Source organism: Lissotriton helveticus, chromosome 3_2 (genome assembly GCF_964261635.1).
Source record: "Lissotriton helveticus chromosome 3_2, aLisHel1.1, whole genome shotgun sequence".
NCBI classification, from domain to species: Eukaryota; Metazoa; Chordata; class Amphibia; order Caudata; family Salamandridae; genus Lissotriton; species Lissotriton helveticus.
In genome coordinates, this window is record NC_136062.1 from 468025459 (window position 1) to 468039865 (window position 14407).

The 14407-nt window shown below is 48.4% G+C and overlaps 1 protein-coding gene across 5 annotated transcripts in view; it reads right to left on the minus strand.

Moving 5' to 3' along the window:
- LOC144826067 (astacin-like metalloendopeptidase) overlaps window positions 1–14407 on the minus strand; it is a 551078-nt gene that overhangs the window by 395912 nt on the left and 140759 nt on the right. The gene's annotated exons all lie outside the window — the stretch shown is intronic.

Consider the following 14407-nt stretch of genomic DNA (forward strand, 5'->3'; position numbering starts at 1 on the left):
TAGAAAAATAGAGGGATAGATTAATAAGTAAAATAGATCAAATAAACTTCAAACAAGCAAAGGATGGCAGAGATTCAGAGAGGATACAGAAAGCATGCCCAGAACCATAGCAATGAATGAGAAACAAGATGGCCGCGCCCGTTCACGACCGCGTGGGTAAGTTCGCGCGAGATTTTCCTCGCGAGCACGCGCGAAATTGTACTAGCGAGCAGCACAGTTTGCGAGATTACACATAGCGGCCGGAAACGGAATTACGTCACGCAAACAAGATGGCCGCGCCCGTGTACGACCGCTAGGGTAACTTGGCAAACGTATAGCTACAAGCGCCTCGCGAACACGCACAAAATCACGCGAACATACACGTCGCAAAGAAAAACTTAGTGTATTCGCAAGCATTCGCGGCTTCCGAAATCGATCTCGCACGGATTCGCGCCCCAAAAACGCGCGAAATTGCAGAAAAAATGATTTTTGCTAAACTGAAAGCAATGAGCAGGTGCAAAAGTTCAAACTTAACATTAGTAACATTCACTCTAGTGCTTCCTGAGGGGCCCCTCCAGAGTTTGCAACTATTCTATGACCCTGCTATGACCCAAACAGCAGGCTCATAGAATAGCTACAAGTAGACCATAAAGGTCCTGTGAAAAAAAATTGCACTGCAACAGAAAGCAAATTACAGATAAGGAAGGAAGCAGGTGCCAGCCAGACTGGAACTTTCAAAATAACTGACACATTAATCAACCCCAAATTAATTCATGGCAGTTGAAGTAGGGGAGGTGTGCTTGCTTTTTTCAACCCCCATAAACTACAGTGATAAACAAACCTAATGGGTGGCAGTGAGGATGTACCAGAGGGTGGCATGGGTGTCCCAGAGGGTGGCAGTGGTGAAACAGAGGGTGCTGTGAACCTGTGATGATAAACCAGACGTAGAAACAACATAGTCGCGGCCGTTGCGAGCCGAAAAGTAAGTTCGCAATTGCGAAATTGTCCCAAAATCCGCGCGAACGCTCGCCAACACAAAAAACGGGAAAATCCGCGAGAGTTCGCGTATTCTCGCGGATTGCGAATCCGTAAATACGCAAATTCGCGTACGCGAGATCCGCTAGATCCGCCCATGCTTAATGACTGTATACAAAGGCTTTCATCTCTAACAGCAAAATGGCATCCCTTGTATTTGTCTTGGTGGGGCCGCTTAGACACCATCAAAATGATGCTTTCTCCCATAGTTTTGTACACAATTTCTAATATTCCAGTATCTATCCCTTCAAAATATTTTAGAAAGCTTAATACCGTTTTATCTTCATTCTTTTTCTTTTAACATAATAAAAAAAAATCACGTTTCCCCTACGCTATCCAACACTTTCCCTACTGTTGCACTCTCTGGAGTGGGAATAGTAATTTTTACCCCTACGCTATCCAACACTTTCCCTACTGTTGCACTCTCTGGAGTGGGAATAGTAATTTTTACCCCTACGCTATCCAACACTTTCCCTACTGTTGCATTCTCTGGAGCTGAAATAGTAACTTTTACCACTACGCTATCCAACACTTTCTCTACTGTTGCACTCTCTGGAGTGGGAACAGTAATTTTTACCCCTACGCTATCCAACACTTTCCCTACTGTTGGCCTCTCTGGAGTGGGAATAGTAATTTTTACCCCTAATCTATCCAACACTTTCCCACTGTTGCACTCTCTGGAGTTGGAATAGTAATTTTTACCCCTACGCTATCCAACACTTTCCCTACTGTTGCACTCTTTGGAGTTGAAATAGTAATTTTTACCCCTTCGCTATCCAACACTTTTCCTACTGTTGCACTTTTTGGAGTGGGAATAGTAATTTTTACCCCTACGCTATCCAGCATTTACTTACTAGTTTTAATTTGTTTTACATTTTTATTAATTTTTATTTATAATATTATTTTATGTGTATACATTTATTTGTAATGTATAATATTTTTATTAATTTTAAATATTATAACATATTTTTAACTATGTTTATTACATTTATAAGTATTATTTTATTTATATAATTTTTTTTATTTAAAAAACCCAATATTTTTTAATTACGATATTTTTGACATCGATATTTTTTTTCTCGTTATTTTTGTACTTACCTTGTTAGAGATAGCTTGTCAATATTTTTGAAATCGACATTTTTATTGCAATATTTTTTTAGGGATATATTTTTGATATCGACATTTTGTCAGACATTCGGGCACGCAGTCCCACTGAAGCTTCCTTCTTTGCCAAAGAGTAGCAGATTTTAATGTATAGGACAGCCCATCGAGAGATGGTGTATTTTTGCACAGCCCGACCTTTCTTGGCACCCTCATAGCCAATAAAGAGTTGGTCGTCCACCCAGAAATCTTTTTGTGCAGTCAAGATAGAAAGAAAGTGCACGTTTGGGGTCCAGACGGTGGAGTCTCTCCTCCTCTTTGGAAGAATGTGGAGGTGGGAAAAAGGTGGGCAGAGAGATCGACTGTCCTATTTGGAAAAAGGTAACTACTTTCAGAAGAAAAGAGGCCCTCGTACGAAGGACTACTTTGTCTGATGCACAGCCAGCAAAGGAGATTTTGAAGACAGAGCCTGCAGCTCACTCACTCTGCGAGCAGAAGTGATGGCGACCAGGAAAGCAGTCTTCAGAGTAAAAAGTCTGAGAGGACAGTTATGTAGAGGCTCAAAGGGAGCGCATATCAGAAATGTCAATACAAGATTCAAGTCCCACTGGGGCATTATGAAAGAAACAGGAGGGAAAAGATGAGTAATGCCCTTTAAAAATCTGTGCACAATTGGGGACTTGAAAAGCTAAAGTAGATCAGGAAGGTGAAGAAATGCTGATATGGCCAAAAGGTTGTCTTTAAGAGTGGCCAGGGCAGAACCCTGCTGGGTCAAAGATAGTATGTACAAAAGAACCTCAGACAGAATGTAAATGTAATGTTTTTGAGCTTGTAAAGGGCACTGCTACCCGTCCGTAGGTTTCCTGGCGCTGTATAACTCTGGGTTCGTCTGCCCTGGCATTCAGAGACCCTGCCAAGTATTGAACCACCAGGGTCATGCCTTGATGTTCCAGCCACGTCCAGAGGCGGATGGCCTCCTGCACAGGGACCATGACCCACTTCGCCCTGCTTGTTGCAGTACCACATAGCTGGGTGTTGTCAGTGAACCCTGCGTCACTTTCCCTTTGAGGGAGGAAGGAACACTTTGAGTTCCAAGCGGATCGCCTGAAGCTCCAACAGGTTGATAAGGAGTCTGGGCTCTGCCAGAGACCAGACGCCTCTGCTCTCCACCTCCTCCAGATGGCCGTCTCATCCCAGTGACACATCCGTCACTACTGTGAGATCTGATTGGGGGAGGGAGAGGGATATGCCTCCGAGCCAATCTCGGTTTGTGAGCCAATACTGCAATTGGTGTGCAGTGCCCTCCGAGATCTGGACACAATTGGATAGATTCCCTTGAGGCTGCGCCCGCTGAAACTTCAGGTCCCACTGCAGAGCCCGCATATTCCACCTGGCATGATCCACCAGCAGGATCCAGGAGGCCATGAAGCCCAGCAGCCTCAGAGTCAATTTCACCAAAATCGGGGAAAGAGTATGAAACATCCGTATCATAGCCTGAATATCCCGGACTTGCTGCTCGGGAGAATAAGCCAAAACTGCTCTGTATCCAGAACTGCTCGGATGAAAAGGAGCTTCTGAGAGGGAGTCAGGTGTGACTTCCTCATGTTCATAGTGTACCCCAGCAAATGCAGGCGTTCCACTGTAGTCTGGAGGTGGGAGGCAACAACCTGGTGCTAGCCCACCTTCAACAGCCAGTAGTCGAGATAGAGCAAGACTGGAACACCTGATCTGCGCAGATTATCTGAGACCACCGCCATTACTTTCGTGAACACCCGAGGGGCTCTGGTAAGGCCAAAGGGGAGCACAGTAAATTGAAAATGCTTGTGGCCTACCATGGCCCGTAGGTAACACCTGTGGGCTGGCAGGGCGAGAATATGGAAATATGCATCCTGCAAGTCCAACGCTACCACCCAGTCTCCTGGGTCGAGGGCAGATAGGAACTGAGCCAGCGTGAGCATCTTGAACTTCTATTTCTGGAAGAAGTGGTTGAGGGCACGGAGGTCTAAGATAGGACGCAGGCCTTTGTCCTTCTTGGGGTCCTGAAAGTAGTGGGAATAACAACCATGACCTACTTTTAGGCACAGGAACCCTTTCGATAGCTCCCTTGGCCAAGAGAGATACAACTTCCTGGTGGAGAAGGGCCAAATGATCCTCTTACATGCGACGGCAGTATGGTAGCATGGAGGGTGGGGTAGTCTGGAAGGGGTAGGAGTAGCCCCTTCAGACTATCTGCAAAACCCACCCGTCCCATGCAATGGTTTGCCAGTAGGGGGGGGGTGATGGTGAATCCTGCCGCCCACTGGCTTCTGGTGCCCTGAAAGGCCACACTAGGAGGGTTTGGAGGCTGCCCTCCAAACCCTGGCCCAACCAGACCTGTGTCACTGGGTCCCATGTCTGCGGCCATGCAGAGGCTGGGTAGCTTGCGTGGGCCGGTGGCTAGACTGTGGCAAACGTGGTGCGGCACCCCTTCCGCAGCCATGAAAGGGGCAAAAATCAGACTGTGTGGTGTGAGAGTCGGCCAGGAGGCTCAATGAACTGCCTGGTCACCAAAATGGCGACAGCCATCAAAGGGAATGTCCAGCAAGGTGGATTGGACATCCACAGAGAAACCAGACATCCTCAACCAGGTGCAGAGCCTCAAGGCTACTGACAAGGAAACCGTTCTGCCCAGAGAATCAGCCACATCCAGCCCACATCTGATGGTGAACTTAGCTGCATCTCTACCCTTTGCCACTGTACGGGTGAGAACGGCCTGTGCCTCTCCCGTGCACTGCGGTACAAAAGGGGGTGGTGATGGATGGAGCTTCTGAACTAATCAAACACTCACACCCAGTCAAAAGATCTGGGTTCAATCCGTCACCGTTCTTTAGCCCACTCTGCCACCCCAGATCAGACATGTCCATATGCAAATCAGTCTGACCCTGTGCCTTATGTGAACAGTCCAGCCCGAACTGCCAAGCCATGCCTTCCGTGGACCAGAAACCAGCTTCCTACGACCGGTTTCTGGCATTTCAGCCGTCTTCAGCCAGGCTTGCTTGAATCATGTGGCAAAGTGAGCAAGGGACTCAAGTCTGAGCATACCCTGCCAACTTATGGTGAACAAAGCGGTACACAAGGGGGTGGTGATGGACGGAGCATCTGCACCAATCAAACACTCACACCCAGTCAAAATAACTGGGTTTAATCCATCACCGTTCTTTAGCCCACCGTTCTTTAGCCCACTCTGCCACCCCAGTTCAGACATGGCCATATGCAAATCAGTCTGACCCTGTGCCTCATGGGAACAGTGCAGCCCGAACTGTCAAGCAATGCCTTCCCTGGACCGGAAACAAGCTTCCTAGGACCGGTTTCTGGCATTTCAGCCGTCTTCAGCCAGGCTTGCTTGAATCTAGTGGCAAAGTGAGCAAGGTACCCACGTCTGAGCATACCCTGCCAACTTATGGCGAACAAAGCACTTGCGCATCCGTAACCCACAGTAAGGGTATAACGGCCCAAGAGGCATGCGCTAAGTTGGTGGAAGAAAACATCTTCTTCCCAAGGTTGTCCATATTGTTGAATTCCCTACCTTGGGGAGCAGTAGGGAATGCACCCTTAGAAGATGAGGCTTTGACCATCAATCTCTCGGGGGACGGATGCTGGGAGAGGAAAAGTGGGTTGCACTGTGGATTTGGGCAATCTTCCTATTCACAGGAGCCCCTGTGCTGGGCTTGGACCAAGAGCCAGAAGGATGTCAGTGAGGACTTCCTTAAAAGGCAGAAGGGTCTCCGTAGAGGCCTCTGCCGGTTGAAGCACCTCCATCAGGAGGTTAGTCCTGACAGCCACCATAGGAAGCTCAAGGCCCAAGGCCTCAGCCGCCCTACGCAACACCACAGCATAAGAAGCTCCCTCCTCCATAGCCACAGTAGGGGGAGAATGCAAGTCAAGGTCTGTGGAGGTATCCAGACCACTGGCATGACCCAGGTCTTCAAGCTGGTCAGCCAAAGGGTCCACAAACCCCTCCCAGTCCTCCTCACCCTCCTCTGGTTGCCACTCAGGGCGGATAGGAACACCAGGGATGAATAGGGGCAGGAAAGTGCCTTCCGGCGCTGGTGTCGGACGACGTCAGTCTGACACCATGTCTAAGTCAGGGGTGTGGCTGGGATCGACATCAGTCGGGGGCATGTCCGATGTCTGGGGTGTCGTCCCTGGAATTGGCACCGGGGTAGGTACACTGAGGTAGACTGGTGTCGATCCGGATCTAGACCTGGATCCTCGGGCCCTCTGGCACAGAGGCCGGAGCCGCCGACATCGAAGATCCAGGGCCCTCTGCTGAGTCTACGGGCCCGAAGGTGTGCCACTGGAGGCGGACTACCCAGAAATGCTATGGAGCGCTTCGTAAAAAGCTCAAACCTGGGCAGGGGGCACTCCAGCTCCGGGAAAGGGAAGGAAGCGTGGAGCCGTCCCAGAAACAAGCTCCGGAGACAGAGCCGGAGAGCAATGATGCTCTGGGCCTGCATTGCGTCAGCCGACGGACGGGGTGAAGGTGAAGAGCGATGGTGCTTCTTTGCCTTCTAATTGTTCTTCGACTTACCGTAGGAGTGCGAAGACTTGGAAGACGAATGGTGGTGACTCCCTGTTCGGTCCTGAGAACTTCTTCTCGACCGGGACCTCGAGCGATGCAGAGCCGACTGCCGGGCTTCCAAAAGCTTTCGGGACCGCTCCTACAAAGGCTTCGGTTTCATGACCCAACAGTCGGAGCACAGCTTCGGGTCGTGGTCTCGCTCCAGGCACGAGAGGCACACGGGGTGTGGATCCTTGACAGACACCAGCTTGTGACAGGAGTCAAAAGGCTCGAAGTCTTTCCAACAATGGAACATCCCTCGTGTTATCAGGAGTCAAAGACTCAAAAAAGGCACTGACAAAAATCAAAAAAGATTAGTGAAAAAGTGACTAAGGGGCACGCTCTCTTCGGATCTGCACTGGCTGGAGCAGAAAAACAAAGAACTGACGTCAGCCAGCAGGGGCGTTGTCTAAGAAGACATCTCAAATAAATCCCAGTGACCATGATGCCAACGACAGATGTGAATCGACCGACACCACCTACTGACGCGCAGGGGTACTGCTAGAGCAAAAATTCTCTGGATCCAGTCTGAAGCCTGGGGGTAATTCTAAGGAAAGGTCTCTTTCAGATTGAAAGTGTTCAAGAGTGGCTATCGCACAATGACAGAATGACAGATGCAAGTGATGTGAAGGGAGTGGGGTATCACAAAGACTTTTCAGGACAAACTAAGGGAAGTTTTGGGAGATTAACGGATAGAATAGAATCGATATACCACCGTGTGGAGATCATGGGTGAAATGCTTCAGACCCCAAAGGCATGGCACCCTACCTATGATATCCAAGAGAGACCCCCTATTGACTTGGTCTACACAAACGGTGTAGGGAGACTGTCTAAACCTACTGGCACGGGGGAAAGAGAGCAGGATATCTTTTCCAGAAAATAGAACAGGATATGCTTTCCATAGTTAGGAAACCTCGAGCAACAGGCCTCAAGCGGTTGCCATTTCAAAGTGCCCATAGCCAGCCAGAACCCAGGATGGGAATCAGTGAGGCTAGGGGAAGATTGACACTCCACAACAGACCAGTACAACAGTCGATTTTGTGCAGTGTAGACCTCACTCCTAGTGAAATCATTACTGAAGAAAAGAATAACGGATACAGTGTTGTACCTTATGTAGATAATCTAATAGATTGGACCTAGAGGCTAGTTCTACATATGAGTCCATGGCCACAAGAAGGGTCATTTGACCCACGTGATATGACAAATGCAGAAGATTGCATACTATATGGTGAAGGAGATCCGTAGTGGGATTGCCCCTACATGAGAAAATGCCTCTGTGTATGGCAGAAATATGTTAGACAGCACAATCCCCAGGGTTCTACCACCATCCTGCATCAGATGTCCCTTATAGGTAAGGGAAATGGGGCACCACATTATGTTTCTTGGACAGAGATGGACAAGGAGTATTGCAGAAAGTTATTGCCACTGCTTAAAGAGGAAGAAGGGAAATGGATTAGGGCATTTGAAAAACAAACCGCAGGTATAACCCTAGCGCTAGGTAACATAAAGAGTCTGCTTAGTTCCCTCATAGGGGATGAAATGGACACAGTATTTCAAAAGACTGGAGTAAGGAATGTCACCGTCACGGAGACTAGGTGCAATGGGTCTACATCTAATTTGGTTAGAACAGTGGTGTGGGGCCAGCTAAATAAACTATGGGATCTCTCATGGCTCAGCATATGCAGCCAAATGAGGATCCTGCTCTAGTTCTAGGATGAAAGAAAAATGTACCCAGGAAGTAGGTCAGGACTGGGAAGTGACAGGAGGCAATGATGTATAATTTTATAATGTGATTAAGAAAGGGTTGCCTTCTGACATGCAGGACAGCCTAGATAATATAGTGGCACTGGACAATAATACAAGCACACATAATCCATTCTTGCAAGAAAAAGCAAGAGAAAGAAAAAAATAAATAGGAAGTAGCAGAGAAAGCAGCAGCCACTTTATTCACACCTGCGAGGCTGAACGCTGTCACTGTGACAGGTGATTGGTTTATGGAAAGTGGCGACGCGACTTTCAGTACCATGGCATCAGCGAGGGTGAAAAAAGATCGGACTCTGAAACATATGCTGACCAAGCTCCGCTCCGTAGCAGGGGGAGACAGGCAGGTATCGCTTATCACAAGGCCAAGACATGGAGGGAGCTGAAGAGCCAGTCACCCACTCCTTCCTGGAGACAGTGTCAGGAGAGGGGCAAGGGCAACCGGGATAGTTGTTCACAGACATACACGTCTTCACAAACCAAACAATGCATCGCAAATAGTTAATATCCTATCGCTCAATGCGAAAGGCCTCAACAACCCCATTAAGAGATGTGCACTACTCCCTACCTCCAACACTCAGCAGCAAATATATGCCTCCTTCAGGAAACTCACCTCCGAAGTGGGGATTGGCACCACCTTCAATCACAAGCTTTCTCTCACCAATTTCTTTCTTCTACCTCCTCCAAAAAAGCTGGAGTAGCAATCCTTATCGCTAGATTATTCAGGGGCAAGGTGGGTTCCAGGGTTGCTGAGGTGAAGGGCAGACTCTTGGCATACACTGCTCACATTGGGGGCCAATCTCTGGTGGTGGGCTCTATCTATGCTCCCAACACGGGACAGGAACACTTCCTACACTCAGCAGTCTCAGAGGTGATGGCCACATAGAAGTGCTTAGTACTTCCAGGTGGAGACCTTGACCTTGTATTAGACGCCGACTGTCCCTCTGCCTAGACTGGAGCCTAGTCGAAGGAAAGGGGCAGGTGGCTACAGCATGTGGGACTGATAGACCTCTGGAGGGAGGCTCATTCACAATCTATCCAGTTCATCTTCTTCTCCCACGCCCATAAAACATATGCACAGATAGACTACCTATTGGTGACTAGAGATGTACATAACATCATGGAGGATATAGAGATAATTACGGCTACGTTGTCAGATCACAATGCAGTGGCCCTCATGATTAATTTCCTTCCTCAAAGAAAACACTTTGGAAATTGGTGACTTAGAGAGACTCTACTCCAACGCCCAGCAGTAATACAACAACTCACAAACCAAGGCCAAGACATGGAGGGAGCCGAAGAGCCAGTCACCCACTCCCTCCTGCATACAGTGTTTTCCACACTGCTCGAAGAGCTGCATACCCTCAGAGGGGAGCTGTCCAATGACATTAGAGAGATCAGACAAAATGTTGACTCAATTGGAGAACGTGTGGTAGTCATAGAGGATCAGGAACACACCAGAGATGAGGAAGTGGAACAACTGCAACAGGAGGTGATCCGTTTACGAGAACAACAAATAGAAATTCAAGTTCATGCCAAAGACCTTGAGAACCGCTCTCAGAGCAATAACATCTGCATTAAAGGGGGCCGTCCCAGGTAGAGGACTCTGACATGATCCTACCCTGAGAGATCTCTTCAGCCATATCCTGGATGCCCTACACAGACACTGAGATAAAAATTGACCGTGTACACAGAGTGGGCCTGCCGCGGTGGTTGTCAGCCCCCCTGCTCTCTCAGATCCCAGGGACGTCGGGAACTATCGGACAACTAATCTATTGCACATAAATTCCGGGGCCTTAATCCAGAGCTGTGCAAGAGACAAGACCTGAAGTCCTAGACTACTGCCTCCTACCTGCAGGGGACGAACACACCTCGCCTCTCTAACCGCCCAAGTGACCTCCCTAGATTTCTCCATTAAGCTAGAAAAGGTCATCTTGGCGATCTCACACCTTAACTTTAGCCTCTAAAGTTTATGGGTCCGGATAGCTACCCAGCAAGTTTCTCCAAAACATTTTGTCCGATTCTGGCCCATATGTCACGATTCGCTCCCTGTGTTCTCGTGTCCACCACCAGGGGGCTGAACTGTGGGACTCTCCAGTATTCTAATATGCTTCCTGACACTCCCCTGCATGCATATCTTGACTTCCAGCCATTTGGACACTATTTGGGAATTGACATCTAGTGAAAGCCAGCCTGCTTAGACTTAAAGCCAGCCTACTCATGCCTGAAACCCCATTACCCAGAATTCCCTGCTTACTGCTTTGTCTCCAGCCCTGCAGACCAAGGATGGGTGGAGGAATTCAGCTCATCTGTGGCTGGCTGCTGCTAGCCTGCTCACACCAGCTGCATGTGATTACTGTGAGCTCTTTTAAGCCCCAGCATCCTCCAGGCAAAGTTTGGTCATTGTAGCAGTTTACTGGCGAGACCAATCCTTGGTTCCAGAGTTCCCTGATCTTTTGCTATTCTTGTATCCAGTGTTTCCTGAACTTTAATTATGCCGTGTTCCTGACCTGCTGCTGTTTCCCCTGTTCCTGAATTAGCACTGCCTGCAGTGCTACCCTGACCCCATAGCCTTAGTATTCCTTGTTCCTGAACTGCAGCAGTTTCCCTTCTCCTGAATTAGCACTGCTTGCAGTGCTACCTTGTTTCTTGAGTTCCTGAGCTATAGCTATTCCCTGTACCTGAATTAGCACTGCCTGCAGTGCTACCGTGTTTCCTGAGTTCCTGAGCAATAGTTATTCTATGTTCCTGGGCTTATCTATTTCTTGTTCCTGATTTGCACTGCTTGCAGTGCTCTCTTGACTCCTTGTTTCCTCAGCTGTAGCTATGTCCTGTTTCCTTGAACCAGTATTGCCTGCAGTGCTACCTTGACTCCTGAAGCTTTGGTAGTTCCCGGTTCCTGAACCAGCACTGTCTGCAGTGCTGCCTTGACTCCTGAGCCTTAGCTCACTTCTTGTTCCTGCCCCAGCACTGCCTTCTATGCTACTTTGTTTTCTTGATTTCTTATCCTGCACTATACCCTTGTAGCCTCCCCTTCTGTATATCCGTTTCCAGTCCCTACCTTGCTTCCCATTTCCTTGGTTCCAGTTTTAGTTTGCTGCCTTTCTATTCTGCTGTCTTACTTCTGTTACCTTGTATGTTTGTTACCTGCTTTCTGCCAAGTGTGCCCTGTCATTTCCTTCCTTTCCTGTTAAGCACTCCTCCTTGCTAGCTCCTTGTATATTGTGCTTTTTGTTTAGTTCTTCCCCTTTGCTGTTACTACCGTGCGCGTTCTAGTTTGATCGCCAGGATCCGTGGGCTCAGCTGACTACCTAGGTGGTGTTTCTTGTTCACTGTGAGTTTTGTCTTTGAGTTACATTTATAACATCACTATAGGTATAAGCTCCACAGACCCTGCCTTTGCATGCATATCCTACGTGTGGGTATTTGCAGTCAGTATCTGTAACAATTGCGGGTAAGAAACTTACTGAGCTTCAGTCTTTCCATGTGGAGCTCCTGAGTGCTTTACCCCACACCCCCTTTATTGTTAATGTTGTATTATATATATGTCTTGCACGTCCGTCCTGGGTGTAGTTAGTCTGAATGCTAAATTGCCTTGTGAGTGCCCTTCCTTTCTGAGTCTTACCCATCTTGTTCACTTGTACAGGCTTCCCGTTTGAATCCCCCTTTCTCCTCTGACTCCCTGTATGATCCTGGGCAGCACTGTACTCCTCCTTTCTGTGTACGTCTTCTACCCAGTTCCCAGTCCTTGTCCAAGTCCCTGACTGTGTTCCCCACATAGTCCCGGACAGTCCCTGACACCATACATAAGATTGTTTAACTCATTCACAGGCCTGGCTCAATTCCCCCAACTATGGTATCTGCATCCATTGTAGTCATCCCCAAACCAGGAAAAGGTCATTAACTATGTGGTTTCTATCACCCTATATCATTACTAAATGTCGATATCAAGCTAATGCCGGACATTTTTGATCCTGACCAAGCAGGGTTCAAACACCACAGACCAAGCAGCGACAACACAAAACAAATCTTACAACTGAACAACAAGGCAGACCACCCGGACATAGAGGCCCTCTTCCTAACGGTTGAAGCGGAGAAGGCATTCGACTGCATACATTGGCATTACATGGAGTAGACCCTCTCCCACTATGGCATGGGCGATCGCTCTCGTGCCTGGGTGGCGAGTTGCTACAGCTCACCCATGGCTACTGTTAGGGTGAGCAGCATCTCCTTCCCACTCTTCCCTATTGTTAGGTGAACTAGATAAGTCTGCCTCCTGTAACCCCACGTATTTGCTCCTGGTCCAGTGGATCAGGGATAACCCAGAGATCATCAGTATCCCCTTTGGCTGGTAGAGACACAGAGTCAGTCTCTATGCGGATGATGTCTTGGCCTCTTTAGTCAACCCTGATATATCCTAAGGAAGTCCCAGGCCCTCATATTGTCAATCACTTTAGAAAATGCTTATCAGTTCAGTGGGTCACGGAGTCGCTGCCCTACTTGGGGATCCAACTAGTACCTGCGATCTCACAAATCGTCATGATTAACTATCACAACTTACTCCGACAAATCAGAGAGGACTTAAACAGCTGGATACGCCATTGCCTCTCTTTACTTGGGCGAATCGCAGCCTACAAAATGACCACCCTGTAGAGGATCCTATATGTTTTTCAGATGCAGCGGGTCTCACCCTCCATAGGAATGCTCAACACCATGCAGATAGAACTGCACCAGTTTGTGTGGCTGGGGGCGACCAAATGAGCAGGGAACTGAGTTACTTGGGCCCCGACGACAGGGGATAGGGAATACCAAACCTGCAGGGCTATTTTGCAGAGACACAGGTGTGTTACCTAGTGGTGTGAAGTAGAGACAAATCTGAAACGCACTGGCTATTCCAGGGCAGTGCAATTGTGAGGCTTTTTCTTTGGAAAGTACTATTTCTCAAGAGAAACGATAGGCCACGGAGCTTACAAAAGTCCCCCATCACTTAGACGATCATGGAAATGCAGGATAACAAAGCTTGCCGGCCGGGGTTCACCACTTTCCCCTCCCCCATGACACCCTTGTTCGAGAATGGAGATTTCCTTCTAGTTTACAGCAGGGAGCGTTGAGGCTTTGCACTAGATGACATGCCGCACTGAAGGCCACTTGTTTGATGAGAAGGGAATCATCTCCTTTCCACAACTAAGAAAACACCGAAAGGCTACACTATCTTGAGATGCCGCATTGGCTTCTTCATCCCTCTAACCTCCCCACAATGGGTTGACAGCTCACCCATATGAGAAGTGGTTGGAAAAAAACCCACAGATAAACAACTGATTTCTGAACTATATGCTTTACTACGCTAGCCTGCCCCCCCTCAGCCCACACCAAGTCAAAGACGATGGGAAAAGGAACTCGTGAGGGAGCTATCTGCTAAAGATGCTAAAGAGTGGAGCGAGATTTTGTATAAAGCACACCACACAGCTCGGAATACATATAGCAGAGAGAGGGCCAATAAGATAGCCACTTATTGTTACCTGACGCCAGTGCATCTCAATAACGGCAACCCGCAGCGGAGCTATGACTGCTGGCTGGGCTGTTCTGCAGAAGGCACGCTCCTCCACTTACTCTGGGATTACCCGAACCTCACAGCTAACTGGACCCAGATCTTGGATGACATAGACCTACATTTCGATACCCAGATACCCCAGTTTCTCCCATACATGATCCTTCGCATGCCCAACCCACTAACCTACCCACTTAAATCCAGCAAAGGGCAACAGATGGGACTGGCACTGGGGGCGACAATCTAGAAAATACTCACTCACTGGGGGACTCACAACACTCCCACACACCTGGGATAGCTACATAGATTATGGTACATTCTGAGGATGAAGCGGATGTCTTCCACCCTCACGACTTCCTTCCAAGATGATTGGCGCCCATTTC